The 21858-nt window shown below is 35.0% G+C and overlaps 1 long non-coding RNA gene across 2 annotated transcripts in view; it reads right to left on the bottom strand.

Moving 5' to 3' along the window:
• LOC118244538 (uncharacterized) overlaps window positions 1–18388 on the bottom strand; it is a 45009-nt gene extending 26621 nt beyond the window's left edge. For both annotated transcript variants that reach the window (XR_004777566.2, XR_004777567.2), the window contains exon 1: window positions 18252–18388. This is a non-coding gene — a long non-coding RNA (uncharacterized LOC118244538). The remainder of the gene's footprint in view (window positions 1–18251) is intronic.
• Window positions 18389–21858: the final 3470 nt, after the last annotated feature.

Below are 21858 nucleotides of genomic sequence, written 5' to 3'. Positions count from 1 at the left end.
TATAGCCAAAGTCTCACAGAAGCCTCAAGAGATCTTTATGGATGACAGGATGAGAAGCTCTGGTCAAGTCATCTGTGTTTACATAAAGATTTTTACTCCATTCTTCAATACCTTCTTACATCTATTCAGCTGCAGAGATCATATTAAGCTAAATTTAATTTATAATTTAAGCTGCATTGACCAGTGGAAGATTTTTTCAGTAACTCCACTAGCAACTCTAATGCCTATTTTTCTGGAAAGATTTTTCCAGGAAGCAGAAAGAAGCAAGCTAGTCCAGCATTTATCACAGCATGAGAGGTGACCTTTTTGTTTGGAGAGTTCAATAATGCCAGCAAACTTGAACTCCCAAACTGTTATCTCCTTATTTAATCTCCTCTTGGGGTGCTGGCTGCTATAGGTTGGTAAGAATAACAACAGACCTCATAGCCTTGATCAGCAACAACTGTGTAACCTTCTAACTATACTGCAAGTAGATACTGGTTTGCTAGCTGACTCCTAAGGGGAGCAGTGGAATTTTATCAAAAGTTTCTGTAAAGTTAACATAGAAATAGCAGGACAAAGAATAGAAATGCATCAGTGTTGTCCTATTTCATATCTGTTCTTAATAGAACCTCGACATCTTCACTAAAGAGAAGAAAATGCCACTGATTTTAGGACAACAGACTGTTTGAATGCTGTTGAAATGTGTGAAGTTTTCCTGGATCTACAGCTTGATGAAATATTTCCCAACTCTTCTACACACCGTTTATCATTCTTGACATGAAACTTTTCTTGTTTCCTGTTTGGCTGTAAGATAAGCTGCTTTCTTCTTTACAGGTTTTTGTTTGTTTTTGTTTTTATTTCTTTTTTGTTTGTTTTTGTTTAAGATATTTCTAATACATGCACACCAGCTAATACAGATTTGACAGACATCTCTTTCTATCAAAGTAATTTTAATGATGTCATCTGACAAAGGTAAAGTCTCTTGTGAGACATCTCATGAACACCTATGAATCTTTCCTACTCTTATATATCACCTTTTGATTTGGTTTTGTAACTGAACTATGAGAGAAGTGAACTTGGTCTCCAGTCACTTCTATTTCTCAGGCATTTTTAAGTAATTTGAAATTTAGTCTTTTAGTGAGCTTGATTTGCTGTAAGATATGACAGTGACGGTTTCTTACAAAAGACATTTCATTAGGCTCTGACTATACTGCTTATTTAGATGGCTTGGCTATTTCTGATGTTGTCAATATCAACTTTTATATGTTGATGCAGTCAAAAAGGCGGCAGTGCTTGAAATGTGGATGTATACACATGCTGTCAGTTTGCGCAGTGTGCATTTGTGGTTTTCACCATAAATATTAGTTATAGTATGACAGGTGAATATTCTTTAAGAACATGTTGCTCTGTCCTGAAATTTTGAAGTTTTTCCAATACATTTATTATTGTCTCCCAGTGTGATGAGACTTTGTCACTTCAAGAATTCAAGGTAAATATAGTTGTACAAACTGAAGCACTCTTTGATCATTATATTGTCATGGACTGTTCATCGGTACTAATAATGGAGTGACAACTACATAAGCCTGTTCATCATACCTCCAAGTCAGCTTTGGTGTCCTTTGGGAGGCAAATCCAACCTATAGCAAACACCTATCACAAGGTCTGCTCAAGATAACAGGTTTTCATATTTTCTCACTTTCTAATCTGGTTAAAATAGAGTTGACTCCAAATTCTTCCAAGATGAGCTTTACCAAGGAGGCAAGCTTTGTCAGAATCTGCTGTCAGTATCGGAGCAGACAATATGAGAATATGAGAATCCAGAAATGTTCTGAGTTACTCAGGTCCAACATCACTAAAAGAAGTGCTCAGAATTTTCCCTGTCTGTATTTGAAGAAGGATGCAAATTCCCGCGTGCACAGAGTTTGGAGCTATCACTGCTCTGTGTCCATTCCCATTCAGTCAATGACGTGACTGGCAATTGGTGAGGGTGTTATAAATATAATATGACATAAAACTGCTGAAAAGTATGCACAGTAAAAACTGAGTACTAGTTCTAGTCCCCCATATCACCTATTCAGTTGCTGTAATTTAGTAGAAAATGATGACAAGAAGTCCACTTGAGTGTGGGCCACAGTATATATGGATCTTATACCAATAATTATTTCCTCTCCAACCATATACATACTGGCTTTTCCCAATGAGCAAGTCACTAGAGAGCTGGGAACAAAATCAAATATAATAAAATGTAATGCTCTGGTTTTTAGGCATCTTGTCTGTAGCTTCATTGGCTTGTGTAAAACTATGGCTACTTCTGCAGCTTGCTGTGCTTCACATCACGTCTGACAGTATTACAATGAAATACACACAAACCACTATCTAAAATTTCTGATTGTGGCTTTACTTCTTGGATGACAGTGACGAATACATGGGATATATTTAGTACTGTGTCTTAAAAGGGTCTCAAGCAAACACATTTGGTTTTCTCTATTAAAGACTGCTTCCACCAACAGAAGGAACTGCTGACAGAACTGATTATCTGCAGGCTTGGAGGTTGAAGATAGAGAAGGAAAAGTGCCCAGCATACAACATGTTAAGTAAATGCATTAAATGTTTGTGCTCAATACAATACCTTTATTACTGAAACTGTAGGAAATAAATTATACAAGCAATCAGATCAAAAATACAATAATTCTGTAAGGAATATATCCAAAGTGTAGATTGGGTACCCAACAGGTAAGTCTCAGTTAACACTGTTAAAACATCATTTCCTTTACAGTAATACAAATTGTAGAATCACAGAATGGTTTGAGTTGGAAGGGACCTTAAAGATCATCTAGTTCTAACCCCCTCCCATGGGCAGGAACACTTTTCTCTAGACCAGGTTGCTCAAAGGCCCATCCAACCTGGCCTGGAACAGTTCCAGGGATAGGCCACAGCTTCTCTGGACAACCTGATCCAGTGCCTCATCACCCTCAGAGTAAAGAACTTTCTAATGTCTAATTTAAATCTACCCTTTCTTAGTTTAAAGCCATTCCCCCTTGTCCTATCACTACACTCCCTGACAAAGTGTTCCTCTTCAGCTTTTCTGTAAGCCTCCTTTAGGTATTGGAAAGTCACTATAAGGTCTCCCCGGAGGCTTCTCTTCTCCAGGCTGAACAACTCCAACTCCCTCAGACTGTCTTCATAGGAGAAGTGCTCCAGTCCCTTGGTCATCTTCATTGATAAAGGCCTTGCACTGCAGGTATAAAGGTTCCCAGCAAACATGACCAATGTGGAATGTTCCACAAATAAGGGTAAATACAATGCACAAAATCAGATATTTCCTGGGAAGTAAGGAATTTGGAAATCAAGTGTGGGAGCAGCAGACAAGAATAACAGGAGGAGTTGGAACAAACCATAAAAAAGTAAGATTTGATTCTATGCATATTCTTTTGTCTTCTTCTCAAGAGATGCATGAGAGGACCAGGACAGAAATACAAATATGTCTTTGTTACACCCCTCTCCAGTTCCAACCAAGCATTTAATAATGGCCCTAGCGAGGCTGGGTAGGTGCAAAGCAGTGGATTTTGGCTTGGAGTTAGAATCTGAGCCAAAGCTGAGGAGACTAAATCACATCAAGAACTTTAAATTCACATTTGAAAATGTTTCATTTGCAATAAAAAGCTTTACTTGCCAAAATGAAAACCAGCTCTGTACTTGATTTAATACTCTCTCTCTCTCCCTCCATACAGGATGGAGGGGGAGCAAGACACAAACACACATGGTATAGAGGAAGAAAGTAATTATAATGCCTAATGTAGAAGGAAGAAAATTATGGGGAAATTATCTATAGCACTTCACTGATAATTACATTGCATAGATTATGAAAGAATCACTGAAAATATATATATGTAAATTACCTAAATTTTAAGTTTTCCTCTGTTCTCTTTATTGTGAAACTTCAGTGAAATTTTGTGAATATAGGACTAAAATTAAAATAAAAGTCAATTTATTTTATTTTAAATGATTCATGATGTGTGGCAGATGTATAAATAGTTGGTTTGTGTATGTACAATTCTTTTGCAAAATATGCATGTGATGATGAGTTTATATACTTGTGAGAGGGAATACAGTTTGGGAATAGTCTACAATTTGTAGCAATGAAGATAAAGCTCAATAATTGCAACTGGATTTTCACTTTTATTTCTTTGAGAGCCTATTCTATAAAATTTTTATATAAGTGGAAAGATAATTAAGCTATTCATATAGTTACTGGCAATGGCTTGGAAAATGTGTAATTTCACAATGTTTTGTATACATGCATAATTATTTCCTATTGTCTGCTTAGACACTTAGATAGTTTTGAAAAGTTCCAATAAAGCTATTTATTTAATCTATTTTTCAAGTCAAATACGCAGAAGAATAGTATTTTCCCCTTTCCTATATTCATTTTATTTTATTTTTGCACAGCAATATTAGTGTAGTTATCTCACAGGAAGCATGTCACTTATGGAAAATCATTTGGGGTACCTGGCAGAAACAAAAGAAGAATGAATTAAAGTTCAGGTTTTCCAGTATAATCTGAGAAGAAGATGGTTATAAAGGATGTCCAGGTAAAAACCTTTTGAATTCCGAGTTTGATTCAGATACACCGATATAAATCAGGAACAACTCACTCTAAAACAAAGACAATTACTTAAGAAGAAAACTCATGAGATTTGACTAGAAGTTTGAAATTTTGTTCTTGCTTTTTAAGCAAACTGCCTGACTAGCTAGCTTTTCCACACTTTATTTTTTCCTGTTCTACATTTTTTTTAATTTATTTTTTTTAGCCCTATATTGCTACTTCATTATATATATGCAACTGTTATGTTATTTGGGTTAAATATTTTCTTTAAGTTTAGTCAGACCTTGATTCCTGACCAACACCTCTATACGTAACTGTTGTCAGAAGAGTATTTCTTGCTAAACACTACAGTAATATATATGCTCCAAGTTAATTTCCCCACTGGTATGAAAAATTATATTAGAGTCAAACTTGTACCTGTCATAAGGATACAATTGGTAATTGATTAATTCTTTTTATTGGCTGGGTATCTCCATGTTTTTGAACAGAAGTTTTCATCTGTTCATGGAGACAGGAGACAGGGTGGACACCAGTCCACATACAGATGAAGCTATTTCACGTTAGTTCCCTGTCTCATTCTTTCCTTCCCATATTTCTTCCCTGTTCCTCATCTGGGGATTACAGTTTGACTGCAAAGGTAGAAACAAAGGTAGAAACAGCTCTTGCAAGCTTTCAGACTCTTGAAGGAAGGTATTTCATTCACTACATAATTTTACCTTTTTCAAGGTAGTCTCTATTCATTTTGACAGAATTTCAACAGCCTTGGTACAGCCATTGCAGAATGGAAAAGCAGGTTCTCACCAGATACTGTTATACAAAACCAAACAATGAAGATTCCCCAGATTCCCTCTGATCTTGTTTTTGGTAGTCTGGAGCAGTGGACTGGCACTATTACCCTTGCATGATAAAGCACCCTGGAAGGTAATTGTGTAGATGATATAATATAGATGATATAATATAGATGAAATAATACGCTCTTGCATGATTTCTTCTGTTTCTGTTCCCTCACTATACAGAAGTTGTCTGGGACCAAGTCAGAATACTCATTTTTATTTAAAGCTTCTCCCTAGCACTTTCTGATTTATTTCTTAGATCACTAAGTTTTACAACTCAGAAAATATTCCTGACATGCTTTGAGTCTGGTTCCTGCCCTTTTGGAAGGAAAAGAAAAATATTTTCTTTTAAATTATCATGTTACCTTTAAATGGTCAAATGATTAAAATCCCTTATTAAGCAATTTACTGTTTAGTTATCACCCCAGAGAGTCAGATTTTATCAATAGCTTGTTTTGGATGACAGCCATCTTTCAATTCAAGGATTTTGATTTAGCAGAAGAGAATTTAAACTACCACAGTGTTATATGCAAGAATTTCCCTAGTCATTTCCTTGAGGTTTTATCTCAGCATGGAGACAAACGTAGCAAGGATGGCAATTGCATGCCATCTACAAAATTCATTTTGCCGACAGGACATAGTACTGGCACAGAACCCTTAACACTGAACATAATGAACAAACTGTAACACAGACGCAATCTATAAATGTGTGTGTTAATAAATCATCAAAGGTATACTTCTCCCCATTTTAAAGGGAAACTTTTGAAGACTCATCTAACATTTGGTTTTGCATTGAATTTGCGTGGTGACATGGGATACAGATAAACTCAGAGAAGAGGAATGAAGATGATCTAAAAACTGTGCTAGGCTTGTTAAATGGGAGAAGTATCAACAACTGTTACAAAAATGTAATGAAAATCCAAGTCATGTTTTCTGTCAGATGACGGAGCTCTATACATATATATACAGAGCTATATAACAGAAATTCTACCAGTATTCAACAAAAATGTATATGTCACACATCATGGAGACAGACCTTTTATCTTTTATCCAGGACAAGTTAAACTGCTTTCTATAGATATAATGAAGTTTTTGTGATCTGCTACCTCATGGCATAGACTCGAACCATTCATACATAGTGTAAGCAATATGCTACTACTATATGGTAAGGGACAGCATGATGTACGTATTTCAGGTAATAAGATGTAGGGATATTGCAGAGCCTTTAGAAAGGGACAACTAGGAATGGGATGTCAAAAGCATACAGATAACATAAGGACAGCCTCATGTTCTGAGGACAACATGAATAAAAACACAACACAGAGCTAGAAAGCATTTTCCAGCATCTAATATGGAAGAGATATAGATTCAGAGATTATTAGGTTGAAGAGATGACCTGCTCATCATTCAAGTCACTCGAGAGACTAAGCACCTTTAAGTATTAGCATAACCATATCATTATTTTGATCTATACAAAGGCCGAAAATACTCTATCAAAATGATCAGACAGAATTTGCAGTATTGGGAGGTGAATAAGAGTTAAAAGCCATAAAACTGTAACTGCTGAAGTATCAGTAGAAAAATAGAAGGCTTGGAAATCATGCTCCAATCAGCATCTAGCAGTATGAAATGATCTAATGTCGTTCTCTCTATCAGGAAATAAGTGTAGCAGAGAAACACTTTTAAAACCACAAACTGACAAAAGATTTTCTTAATCAACCTGGTATCTCCTGAACATGGGCCTGTAAACATATCTTGAACCACAGACCACCTCCAGTATTTATGTTTGAAAAGCAAGTGCAAAGTCATGGTATAGACCGATTTTAGGGCTGTGAACTGCCAGTGTCATTTGTTGTTCCTGACAAAATTACTCATAACTGAAGTGGTTGAGTCTGAGCACCCTTTATTCTCTTTTCATATGCAAGATTGCATTGCTTTCATGAGACAATTATGTGCTATAATTTTCTGAAGACATGTGGAGTATTCATACTCTTTGTGAAATGATGAGCTTATATCCTGCTTATATCATAACAGAAAAGAGAAGGTGAGGACAAAAGGCCACCTTGAAGCTCTGTCTCCATGCTGTACTGTACTCAATACTCCTCCAGGCTAGCAATGACATTGTGCTTAGTCTGTCTCAGAATTGCACTCCTGTTTTGGAATGATGGTACTAATAGTTCAAGATTCAAATTCTGAGGTGGTGTAAATTGCCTAAGACAATTTTCTTCACATTTACTTTAGAACTAAGTGTCTTTATTCTGACTTAGAATCTGTTCCCAAATTTTCTAGCTCTTGATGCATGATCCAAACTAATGTTCTGCCATTCTTATCATATCTGCTATGAAAGTACATTAAGACACCCGCATTTAATGAAGTTTCTTAACTACATAACATTATGTCTACCTAAATCTGTAGGATACATTGGCTTCCGTATTTTTAAAAATACTATGTTTGTAGAGTCACATTATACGAGTTCAGACACTCTAAACGTTCTATCTACAGTTTAATCTGAAGATGACAGAAGGAAGTACTGTCTTCTGCTCCAGAATGTGATTTCCATCTTGACTCCTGAGACCAAATTCATTGAATTTAAGACCGTTGGTTAAGTCAGCAATGAAGTAGCAGTTTCTAAAGCTGAGTGATTTTGTCCCCTGACATCTGTTCTTTTAAGATAACATCTCCTTCCTGTTGGCAGTGCTCATAAGGAAGCCTCCAGTGTTTACATGGGCATGCTTATGGCACAGCTGCTTTACTAAGTTTCTAAAGTATGTATCAAAATTCAAAGTGAATTTGAAAGTGAAGGAGGCAGTCAGACGTGTAGGAAATTTTCCTTCAAGTCTGCTGTTTAAATTCAGAATAAATAGATATATTTTGAATGGAAACACTAGCAATACTACTTGAATTTTATCACTGTAAAAAAGTCACTTTTTTTTTTCTTTCCCTGCCCTCCTGTTAGCTGATCTATGAAAGTAGTTCTTGCTCAGTTGTTTTCTTTTTACTAAAATCACTATTTCCCCTCAGATGCCCAATGCTTCATAAAGCAAAAGACTGCATAAAAGAATGATTAAACACTCTTATAACTTGAGAAGAATCAGAGTTAAGCAACAGTTAAGCAGTTAAAGATTTAAGTGTGCTTCAACAGCTTGTACAGTAAGTGGAATGGTTCTGTCTTCTCATCAGCATTGTATAGAAGGTTCATAACTTCAGCTGAACTAGTTCATCATGATCTTCAGCTGAACTAGTTCATTTGGATTCAGTTTGGCAATAGGTAAACATAACCTGTGTAAACCATTGATTAAGAAGATCAAAGAGAATGGAAATGAATGCAAAAGAAAGCTTTGCTAACAAAATCTACAGCAATGTGATCAAAAAGGAAGAAATATGAGTAAAGGAAGAAAAGAGGAATGCCTGAAGCTTCATTTATAGCTAGGTGGCTCTTTATGTCACTTCATCTGGACTTTTTTCTCCTCTTCTAGTATTGGAAACCCTCAGCCTAATTTTTCTTGTAACTGGCATATGTTATGTCTATTTTATCTATGTATTGACTTTTTGTTTGGAAAAAGTTAGCTCCACTGTTCTGTCTTCTGACAACTGAAAGCAAACTGGTAGACCACAGACAGTTAAATTCTGACACAGTGTCAGACTGTAATGAACTGTAATGCTTCTTAGTTTTTGTTGTTGTTTTTTCCTGCTTTCTTTTCAGTATAGTGAATAGCGTCCCAGTTTATGTCTGTGATAACTATAGAGATGAAAAGTAGGTGAGGAATGTATACACTACTCATTCCTGATCTGAAAGGAGGGTTTATGAATGGCCCAAATAAAGGTAACTTTTTCTCTCCAGTAAAAACAATCAACCTATACATAACTTACCATTCAACTATGTGCTGTCTAGATGGCCACAATTCTGTCTGTAGAATGTCACTGTTTATATTTCCTTTCCTTTCCGCATAGTTGTAGACTTATGATTTGTCTTGTTGTAGTCTCAAAGATGTAATCAAATATATTTAACACAAATAAAAAAGCCAGCTAATGTTGTCTGTAATATTTACTGACTATGTCAGTCTTTAATGCTAGAGAGCACACAATTTTTGTAGGACAAGCTATTGCATATTTGTTTCTGGTTCCTAAGCCCTGCCCTCAGCAATGCATTTTTCCTCACAAGAAACTAAAAGCTTACAAAATATGTGCGAGCTTCTACATATATATATATATATACCGTGTTTAAATATTAGCAGCACTAAATATTATTAAACAGTGACATTCTGTCTTTATTAAAGAAAATGTAGAAAATCTATACCTAATGTATTACACACTCCTGTACTCATGCCTACAGATACACTAGCTGAGATTATACAAGTATCCAGCTAAAACATGATCTAGAGACAAAAATCTTTGTATTTATCTGTAAAATCACTGGTGAAAAAAAAAAATAAAAATTTTTCAGGTCTTAGATTTTAATTGCTATTTAAACATTATGACCAATGGGAAGTGTTGTTAAAATGATCTTTTAATGGGTTCAGTATCTGAGTTATCCTTTTTGAATGGAATAAATAGGTTGATGGCATTTGTCTTCCCAAGAAACAATTATGTATGATGAGCCCTGCTTTCCTGGGAGTGTCTGAGCACCTGCCTACTGACAGGAAGCAGTGAAATAATTCCTTGGTGTGCTTTGTTTGTTCACACAGCTTTTGCTTTACCTAATAAAATGGCCTCATCTCAGCCCATGAGTTCTCTCACTTTTAACTTTCTGATTCTCTCCCCCTTCCTACCTGGTGAGAGTGAGTGATCTGCACGCCAGAGTTAAACCACAACACAAAACAGCAACTCTGAATGGAAAAAAGCGTAAAACAAATCCTTTAGAACTTGTAAAATTAGGCATAGAATTAATTAAAAGAAAACTAAAAATATGGAATACAGAGTCTGTCATGCTCCACAAATAAGATTGCTTCTGCCATCTTTAATATGACTTTTATACATGCATTCCATACAGAATTGTATGGTGAGCTGTAGAAGTGAGAAACCTTCCTGTCTCAGTGCACAAAAGAGATGATGCTTCTTAACAGACCTTGACTATATTGTTTTGTTCTTAGTGTTCAAAATGGATGATGCTTTCTACAATATGTAAATACTTTGCAGAAATTAATTTTCCTTTACAACGCACTCATTATTCAGAGTAATTGAGGGACAGACCAATTTCAAATGCTACTTGGCATACATGTGATGTCATTTTTCCCTCTTTTGAGTATGCTTGTTAGCAGGTATTTTCAAAAGGCAGATCAAGCTAATTTTATTAGCATGAAAAAGGAACAAGTAAAACCTAAAAACAACAAGTATATAGTTAGGGACCCTCCCTCAGAAGTTTTGGCTTAAAAACTGGATCATTTGCCTAGCTTGACATAGGCACTCTCTGTTAGAAACAGGAATTCCCTTGCTCTTTTGAAAACTTTTATTTCTATCAATGTTATCATATACTGCTTTTCATATCTGTAACAAGCAAGATCCAAGTTCAATAACAGCAGCCTGATTTACTGCATAGTTTCATTCCTTAAGTGTTCTATCCCCAAAAATATTTGCAAATGTTAACTACTTAGTCCACTGTCCCTCTTAAGAAAACTTCATCAATTTATTTCCTCTCTACACTACCAAATGTAATGAGGATCTTCTGCCTGACAGCCTTCCCCACCCTATCACCTCTGTCATTGATCCTTCTCTGCTAGCCCCTTGGAGTATCAGATTATGTGAGTGGTTCTGGAAAGGTTTGCAAGGAAAAGCAGTAGAACATCTACATATAATTGGAAAAAGCAGATAAACTTTTAAGAATACAAGTCCTTCCTAAAGCCTGAAATAAGGGTAGCAAGCTGCAAAATATCTATAAATCAAGAGCAATTTATCTATGGTTACATATGTCAGTTTATTAGATGAGTTCAGAGGAAAACAGTTGGTAGTTGTAGAGCTGAAGACGCAAACAAAGATTGGTAAAATCCCTAGTCACTATAGAACAGGAAGATATTTATATTTTGTGTTTGTCTTGTGACACAGAATTCTCTTACTGCACTCGCCTCAAGGAAGGTCAATGGGCATTGATAGGACAGTGTGGCTGTCTATGATCTAGAACCAGTTTAACCCCTGTGCTAGCACTCCTGGTACTTCAGAGGGAAACCTTAAGTTTATGTTATGTAGACTTATCCTTAGCCCAGATGATTGCATGACCCTTATATCTATTAAGGATGGAGTGCAAGTTTGATTTTATTCTATTCTGTGATTTCTACTAACTTCAAATTTTCTCATAAAGCAGAAAAGTTCAAACTCATTTCAACAATGGGATTTTTAAACACTGCTTTTAGGTCTTAGAGCTTTTGAAATCCAAAAGCTGTATCTGAGCAAACAGATTCTGTTCTTAGTAATATGTGCAGGGCCAAAATAGCCCAGATGATATTTCCAAAGTATTCTGAATTCACAGCAGAAGCTAACAGTATTGCACCACCCTTTTTCATATAGTTCATGAGGGTTTTTCCATTACAATTCAGCTCATATCTTTGTTCACATTCCAAGATCTCTACAAAAGCTGTGCAATTTAGGATCATTCATAAAACTATGCAGTTTCCACAACACTGTGTTATCTCTTTGATATTTCTTTTCTTGGCTTCCAGAAATTTCCCTCACAGATCTACGGATTTGGGAGTTTGGGAAATTTGCTTTTGAATTCTTTTTGAATTTTTTTTTCTTTTTTTTTCTTACCACGAAGTTAAATGCCCAACTTTGAAAGTTTCTCACCAAGTATGAACAATTGCAGGTTACAGCCAGCTACTCTTTCTAATTGCTTTGTCATTTATTTCTCTACCACTACTAATGCTATTATTACTTATATTATTTTCTACTCCTATTCAAACTGAAACAAACAAACAATGAAAAACATAACAATATGGTTTGTATTTCTTATTATATATGCTTGTCTCCAACAATTAATTCAGTGGGTCTTTTGAGGCATCAAAACTGAACAGACTACAATAGAGAACTATAGCTTTTGTTAACGCTTTCTAACTTCTCTGGTAATATAGATTTCAGTCACTAATTTGCAAACTTGAACGCATACCTTTACTTTCTTCTTCTAGGCACAGAGACACAAAACATAAGGCAACAGAGAATGAGTTTTGTGCCTCGATACTGTTACAGATTTCTGAAGCAACATGCAATCCCTATAAACATGCCTTTTATAGCTTTTCATGAGTTCAGTGTAGGTTTTGTGTCATTCTGAAAAGAACAAGTGTGGGCAGGTGCTGTGCACTTTTCTCTCCATGGCTCTGCAGATGCTTTAAAGTTTTCCTTTAATGGAACTGCACGACAGTACATGGTAGTGCTGTGAACACCTGGCAATTAATTAAAGCCATGAGGTTCTGTTCTTGACATAAACCAGTCTCATACTAAGCCCCACAGAACTGAAAGCCCACATGCTGTATTATTGCCTGTGCAGTCTCTTCCATGGATAGTTTAGTGCAGTCATAGCCATTCAGACAGACTGATGTTTTCTACTTAGTGAATTATGGGAGAACTCACCCTCATCTTATGTTTTTTCATGTTTGTCTATTCGTTCAAGAAGGCCATGAACCTTGACCAGAGGTCTCTTGCCTCAGTTTCTAGGCAGATTTTGGACTCATTACTAGCAGATATAACTCACATTCTTCACATTCCATTCCATATCACTGACAACTAAAGTCTCTACCTAACAGTTAGTGACGAATCAAACTACAATTTTACATTGTAAAAGGCACTGGTTATCTTAATACCTACTTCCATGACAGTAATGCACTTTGATGGCAAAATCACCATTACGAAGCCTGTTAATACATTAACTGAACTTGGTTTTATGATCAATACAGATTAATTATTAGCTCATTTAGGGAAAAGAGCTGAACATTCTAAAAAGTGTATACAGCAAAATAATATTAATTTTTTATTTTACTAATCCATACATTTTGTAACTTGCATACATAAAATGAATAGCCTCTTTCAAAAGAGGTACTTAGGGCAGGAACAACGGTGATATAGTCCACCACTAAAGTTTTTTTTTTTAATAATAACCTTCATCACTCCTTGCACTGTGAATATTAGTTGTGAAAATTAAATTATACTTTACAAAATACACAGATAAATTGTTCTTTATGATCCATTATGTTTAAAAATATATATATTTTGTTGATATTATTACTGTGTTGGTTTCCTTACATAGCAATACACTATACTGTCATTACCTTTGTTTGCTTCTGTCAATAGTGAGTTAACGTTACTCTTTCTCGTAATGTTGTAAAAGACAAAAACATTGCAGTATGAATCTGATACTCTTTCAAACAAAGGTTCTGGAGCAATGTTTTTTGGTCATCTTCATAGAATTATGGGTATCCACCTACTCATGTCATAATTATAATTTGAAGATATTTTGGTACAAAGTGTTACACCCCCCAAAAAGTTCTACTGTCCAAATCCAGAAATCTAAGAAGTATTTAGGAAAATAATTTTTAAAAAACTTAAGATACGTGCTCAGCCTTTTAGGTGCTTTTCTTATCTTAATTTATGACTAACTGAAAGGCAGCAAAAACTACCCAAAAGTTGCTGACTATTCTGAAGTCCTGAACAATTTTTTTTGTCAGATGGATTTACTATGCCTCAGTCAGGCTCACCGCTGACTCTGTGAAATGTTGCAGGTCTGCTGATCACTATTTCCCAGGTGACCAATCTGCTATTTATCCATATCAGAAACCATTTTTGCTCTGACCACTCTGATTTTAATGTGGACTGAATATCATCAGGCAATGACAAGAACAGAGGAATTGATTTCATCTGGCATAATAGGCTTATTTTTGTTTCCAACCATGTCTTTGTAGTGGAGGTGATATTATAAACTGTCTGTCACTTACCTGGAGATGCAGACACAGAAGAAACAACTCCCAGCAGCTTCAGGGAGTGAGATGCGTCCTCAAGCAAAACTCATGAAAACATTTCATAACAAACTTTGGAACAAACAAAACTTTTAATAGGAGAAATGATCTGTTCCTACCCCAGAAGTTTTTAATAATGGTTCTTTTCCACAGATGAGGTACTCAGATAAATTGACACATGCTGACCTGGAATCAAGGACAATGGTGTAATCTGTCTGCTAAAAGCAAAGTTGACTGCACGGAGGCTTCAATGTCAATGGGAAAAAGAAATGGAAGTTAAACAAGCACCACTAGATTTTGTGCTTTTTTCCCCCAATGCTCTGTTTGTTTAACCAGCAGGGTGGCACCAGGTGGTTGTTAACATTCTTCTACAAAGCTTTCACAGAGATTGATGTTTGCAGCAACAGCTGAGTTCATTAACAATGCTGTTTTCTGAAAGCCTCCCTGAATGGATTCCCAAAGACAGTAATTTACTGTCTGTCTTCTCCTCTTTTATTATATTTCTCCACCAAAGATGCATATTCTTATTTGATGACTTGAGTATCCTTGCTCAAAGGTGCTTATACATTCTCAAACTCTGTTATCGTTACAGAAAGAATAAAGAGTTATAACTGATGTGCCTTTAAATAATTGCTGTGGTCTTGCTGTCCTGTAAATGTTGCAGTATGGCATTGTCTTATTATTATTAGAAGGTGTGAACAAACAAAGAAATGACAGCAGCTTCTGAAAGAGTTACCCCTGTATTCACTACCATCGTCTTTCCCATTTAATGTACATGAGCCTCAAGATTTATACTGGCTAGGGTTTAAAACACAGAAGAATTAAAAAGGAAGTAATATTTCATAATAACTTTAAAATTGGTTGCTTTGGGATAGCATGAGCTAGACAGCCTTTAGAAGAATTGTTGACCTTCGGACTAGCTGTGAGGTGAGCACCCAATCCTTCATTTAGTTTGCAGACAGATAAAACTGACATAGTTGAACGGAGCTTACTAAATGTCACCCTTGTAACATTCATGCTTTATACGCTTAAACTGTGGAGAAGAACATTCTATAAAACAATTATTTGTAACAATTTACACATTTCATGTGATGGGGATCAGGATGGGGGATCAATAATTTATTCGTTAGTTAGATCAGCAAATCAGCATCTGGAAATACAGGTAATTGACATGAACCAGCTTCTAGGTCCCCAAGGGTCTCATATGAAAGCAAACAGGTATTCTCTGAGGAACTGAAACAAAGATTGTTGAAATCACTAAGATTTCTTCTATTAACAGTATTAGGTTTTGGATCAGGTTTTTGAAAAGCTCTCCAGTTTAGCAGTAATCCCATCTTCCTATCCCATATCTAAGGTGCAAATGTACTTCCCAAGAGATTATAAGTACTAATTTCAGCCACCAGAATGTTATATCTTCTTAACATCTTCAAGTTTATGTATTTTAAATTCATTCACTTATTAAAATGCAAGAAATGAAAAATCAAGATATATGAGGAAAAGGAGTTACAGGATAAAATGAGAGCATACTGCTGCTTATATTTTATGAAGCTCCACAGTGTAACTGAGATTTGCCAAATATATTGTTATATCATTTTTGTCTGTATTCCAGAGATATACTTAGTTGTCTCAGAAATTGCAGCGATTGCAATGTAGTGAGAGGCTCTTGTAAGTACCAAAAATCTGGGTGATTTTCCCTCAAAAGAAGATGTAAAATCTCCATTGTAGGCAGATTTTCTGCTTAATAGAATTTCTTTCATTTTTTAAATATGAAGAAAAAGACACTGAAAAGGTAGTAGACGTCTCTGTATCCAAGGGTTATCCTGTTAAGAAGGGAATCCTCAAAGAAGTCTAATGCTCTACTATTGTCAGAACTATACTTTGTGTGAGCCTCTATTTTACTACCACCTCCAGGTTTTAGCTTTTCCATAAAAATAAAATGAAGAGAAAGGATTCAGTCTTTTCACTGTATAATTTTCTTGCCTTTCTTTTCAGGGTGACTTGTATGCTTTTTTTTTTCTTTTTTTTTTTTTTTTTCTCCTTTTTCTTTTTATAGTGAAGAGCTTGCATCCTTTAGCTGAGTTATGGACAAATGAACAAAAAGATAAAATTTACATTGCCTTTGATTGTGCATATGTACAAAAGTTTAGATTTATAAGTAAATATTCTGTCATGTTTGACTGCTAACAACTTGCTCCTACTGCAGAATAATCCAAAATGTAACCCTAAGATTACAAAAGACAGAAGTAACTCATCTCATATCATGAACAATTGGCAAATATATGTCAGAGGGACACAGCAGTTAGCAGTTCCATAAAAATCCTCTCTTATAATCCTTGTGACACAGATGCACATCCTAAATAGTCAGAAAATCAAATATTGTTGCTGTTAATGTTTTGTCAAGCAATTTGGCCAACTTACAAATATAGCATGCCTTGTCCTTTGAATTGTGTATGTTTTGCACTATGCTAAGAATGACAATTACAGAATTTAAATGCTTCTGTCAATGGAACAGATGGCCTTGTAGTTGGAGGACAATGCAGAACAAAAGAAAGAAAAGAAATGTTCAAATAAAATCCAAACTAACAAAGAAATCTAAACTAGAAGCTGATATACAGAACAAGAAATAACTTGATTTGAAAAAAAAAAAAAATATATATATATATATATACTGGAAGGAAAGAGTCTGAATTGGACTTGAGATACTTTCTCAGGAAAGCATGGGACGTGGATGTCCATGCTTCCATCACATTAAATCATTTCTAATCCTTAGCCGTCTGGTGGCTCAGTTACATTGATGTAGTTAATTTGGTCCTATGTTATGCTAAATTTAAGGTTTCTATAAAGGCAGGTGCATGAGGATTCCTACAATATGGAAATTTTACTTGTAGAAACAGATCTTAGGATGTAAATACTGCCAAAGTCATTAAAAAAAAAAAAAAAAGAGAGAGGGAGAGAGAGAGAATTACAATAGTCCTCCTGAACATGATTTTAAACAGCTGAAATCCTATAGACATACATAGTTAAATTTCTTTTCTTATTGTACTTCAGTGACTAACTATGATTCTGATAATCAATGGCAGATAGCAAAAAACTAATACTGATCTTTTCAACAACATAAGTTGTTTTACTAGCACAAGTATCCCGATCACATCTCCACTGTGGCAGATAGTTTACAATACACCGAATAAGAAGATATTTCTGCCCTGTTCAGTTTACAATCTAGGAAGCAAGAAAATATCTGTGTGTATATGAAAAGAAAGACATGGTCAAATCTATGTGATATAACAGTGTGGAAGACAGGTGCCATAACAGTTGAAATACTATCTTTTTGTTTTCATTGTTAAAGCACTGGGAAAAAAAAAATCAGAATAAAGATCTTAGTGATGGAATCAGATAGATTTGCAGAAATACACAGGGACTTCTTCCTATGTAGAAGGGTCAGCACGGGAAAAAGGGCCCAAGGCCTCTTTTGGAAAATATAATGAATTGAATGCAGCTGTACAACCGATTAGAAATGGAACTTGACCTTAATACCAAACACAAGGCAATAGGAAAGGTGAATATCAACTAAGACATACTATTAAAAAATGTGTTAAGCAAAGCAAAAGGAGAATAAGAAGAGATCTTTAATGATTTAATAAAGCAAAACTGACCAGCATCTCTGATTCACAGTTCCCTATGATTCAATATATTATTTTCTTTACAAATAATACTGTAGCAAACCTTATTCTAGTACAACCAAATCCATCAAACTGAGGGTTTGTGCTTTTGGGACAAAATCATAGATGGCGTAAATTCAGACAAATGTTACTTGATAGTGGTATTATCTGAATTGTTTCTTTTTGTTGCATCAAATCCATATTTGTCCCAAATTATTTTATTTTTATTCATACTTACTGTTGGTGGTATCTCTCTCTTTGTTGTCTTGCCACCAGTGTGCACCTATAATTCTAGTTGGTTCCCCTGAACAGTATTTCTTATAGTCTAATTGCTCTGTATGCACATACTATCTCATTGAAGTTCACCTTGCCAGGCTTTTTCATTTGACTGCAGAAGAATTTTATTGAGGAGGGAGGATTTATCACTAAAGATTGTTTCCTGTGATTTCATCCATGAAGTGTTTTTCCTATTTAGCTATATATTCACATTTAAATGAATCATGTTTCTGTGGCACCAGAATGCCTCAGAGGAACTAAAAATAAATATACACTGTTCCATACCAAGGTCCTGGGATTTAACAGATCAACTTTTATTTGCTTAATTTTCCATTTCTTACTGTATTTGCTTATTTTTGTTCTTCTCAGTATCTTTCTTTTTTAGTTATTTAATTTTATTTAAAACTGGAAAATATATCTTTAAGAAGCTCTACTTGAAAGAAATGTGTCTTGTCAATTGTTTAGAAGATTTTGGCTCTTTTTTAACCATTTTTAACCATATCTCCAACTGTATGAGTTACAAGTGCTTATCTTTATTTCTAAGGAAGATCTATTCCCTGCTTTCATGACTGTCATCTTTGAAGTAGAAAATTCGTCCTATATTCCTCAAGAGATCACCATTAAGGAGAAAAGACGAAAGTCTAAAGTAGCTCTTGTATTACTGAATTAATGCATTGTTTCTATTTGATGTCAAATTGTTCATGAGTGATGTGGCTACACTGGCTACAAAAAAAAAAAAAAAAAAAAGAGGTTCAAAGTTATAAAGAGGTGGTCAAGTAGTAGATGGGATCACAGTTTTCTGTCTGAAATCCAGAGGGAAAAAGTGAGATGAGTTTGGGAAGAGATCACAAAATGAGGACCTTCCATGTCTCAGATCTATGTTACAGTAGGGTGACTTCTGATAAGGCTTGCAACTTGTTCTTTAAAATCAAATTTGAAATTTGTGCATGTTCTTTAGATTGAGTTTTGATTTATCTTATGTATGTAGTCAGACTGTATTTATTGCATACTGAATATATATTTTCATATGCATGACCCATTTATAGCTCATTACCTCTCTCCCTGTATCCAAATTTTCCACAGTAGTCTGTATATGATATCTATCACATGTTATGTACTCATTAATTTTTTGGAGGTGTGTAGAAACATCAAGACAGGTAAAAATATCTGATTTTTTTTTTTTTTTACTGGAAGTAATCTGATATTTGAAAATCTGCTTATTTGAGAATACATTTATTAATAATCTTGTTTGTCTACTGGAGGAGTCTCAAGAATATCTCTATTTTCTTCAAGAAAAATCTCTCTCCTGTAAAAGGCAAGTGTTAAATGACTTATGGCATTGATTTAATTCTAGTAGTCACTTCATTTCTGTTATAGGAACTCTGAGGACAGGCTGGGTCTCCAAGCTGTGATAAAGTATAGTTTAAGTATTCCATTTATTTTCATCCTTTTGTGATTAACTGATCATTTAGAATCTTGATTATTTAATCATTCAAAATATTAATCAGCATCCAGCCAAACAATAGCCCTAATTTGGTATAACAGCAATGACCAGGTGGCCACTGAACGGAAGAAATCTGTCCAGTTTAAAAGCTGACTAGATTTTGCTCAAATGCTCACTTTTAAACTCACTTCCCTGCTTGCTGCTGAAAGCTCAGTATGGAACTGGCATTTCACCAAAATCAAACCTTTTGAGCACTGATTTTTACTCAGAAAATGACTGCATTGTTTCAAAATCCAAAAGAACTTTCAAACGGACCAGGAAAATTTTTGTCACACCGTCACAAGATCTGTTTGCAAATACATATTCCAGCAGCTCCCTCTGAGCTGATCAATGTGATGATTCAGAGTAACTCTGTAAGGGCAACCAAGCTCACTGTCACTATGTAAGGAAATTCATTATTGCACGATTAGGTGTCTAAAATATTCTGTCTATATCATCTTTGCTATGTTTGATAAATCAAATACCCTGCTTTAAAATGGTCTATTTCCTTTGGTGAATATTGAGAAATACTTTTCCACTGCTGAATACTCTGAAAGTTATCCTCTCATTGTATGCTTAGTATAACTGGGAACAGGTTTGCCAAGTTGGCTCTTCAGGCTCAAGATTTAGTGTAGGTTAGCGGGCAATGTATTGCTGTCCTGGCTGTTGTTTCTCTTGCCTTTATTACAAAATAGCAGCTGATTTATGCATGCCTCAGTTTACTGAAATAAAAATCCTTTTTATAGTGATGTTAATGATCTTTTTTTTTTTCATAATAGTATTTTCTTGAATTAATAAACATTTCCTGACCTACGTAATTGTTGCATTGATAAACACAGTAGAAATAATGTTAACTGTACTTTCGCTACGTGGAATATTCTGCATGTATCAAACTGCAGTAGTTTACTGTATGACCAAAGAGATGAGAATTTTTCAGAAAGAAAAACAGTGGGCAGACAGTTGCAATATGCAGCTACTTTGTGTTTCAGTTTAACTTTCCAGATAAAAAATAGAAATTATAGAGGATACTCTAAATTCCTCATATCACCAGTCACAGAATCATAGAATATCCTTTCAGTTTCACTTACAGTTTCACTTCAGTTTTTACCTTTTTTCACCTCGGCACCCCTCAGTTTCCTGTAAGCTGATCAAGCCAGGTACCTCAGCTATTCCTCAAAATTCATGCCCTCTAGATCCATCACCATCTTTATTGTTCTCCTTTAGATAAATTCTGATTTTTTTTTGTAGCTGTTTTTTTTTTACTTGCCTTTTGTTTGTTTATTTTACTTTGTTTTGTTTGTTTTTGGTTATAAGACTTCTGTTGAGAAAGACTTTTTTTATTCAAAACTCAAATTGTGGACAAAAATGCATAAACATAAAAGAGAAGTTCCTGACCAAACTTAAAAAATAGCTATATATTTAAATAGTCTCACAGAAAAGCCCAATGTTAAGAACATAGGAAACCTGAGGTTCAAGCTCCCCTGCTCTTGACTCACAATGGATTTGAACCTGATTATCTTGTATCATAAGCAGGTTATCTTTTATCTCTGGACTTCCCTGAAACATAATTTTCATACAATCCTTTAAGTATCTTGTTTTTATCTCAGAGCAGAAATAGAAAATATTTTGAAGAAGTTTTCTTTTATCCACATAAGTATTTTTATTGTCTGTGAAAACAGTTGTTTTTTCCCTTCCATTTCCCTCAATCTCTGTTTTTAAAACAATCAATAGAACAACAGAATAAAATGGCCCAGGAGTTGTTACAGTTTGTGTACAATGAACAGTTTGTGTATTGATGAACCAATATTCCACAGTGGCTTTAGAATGCTGTTGACCACATGGGTTTAGACTTCCCACCCATGCCAGTCAAATTCAAAGCCAGCATTAAGCCTCATTGAAGGATATTTTTCTGCCAGTTTTTTGTTCATATAGAACTGTGGACTCTAACATGAAGTCCGTCCCTCATGACTAGAAGAGTACCCAGCCTAGCTGTGGTCTAATTTCACTGGAGACCTTTATTACATACAAGAAAATATAAAGTAAATTTAAATATTCTTGATAGCGTGCAGTGTATTGACACAGTATA

This window comes from Cygnus atratus, chromosome 5 (genome assembly GCF_013377495.2).
Source record: "Cygnus atratus isolate AKBS03 ecotype Queensland, Australia chromosome 5, CAtr_DNAZoo_HiC_assembly, whole genome shotgun sequence".
Taxonomy (NCBI): domain Eukaryota; kingdom Metazoa; phylum Chordata; class Aves; order Anseriformes; family Anatidae; genus Cygnus; species Cygnus atratus.
The sequence above is the reverse complement of the archived record's forward strand: the minus strand, read 5'-3'. Positions and strand labels throughout refer to the sequence as shown.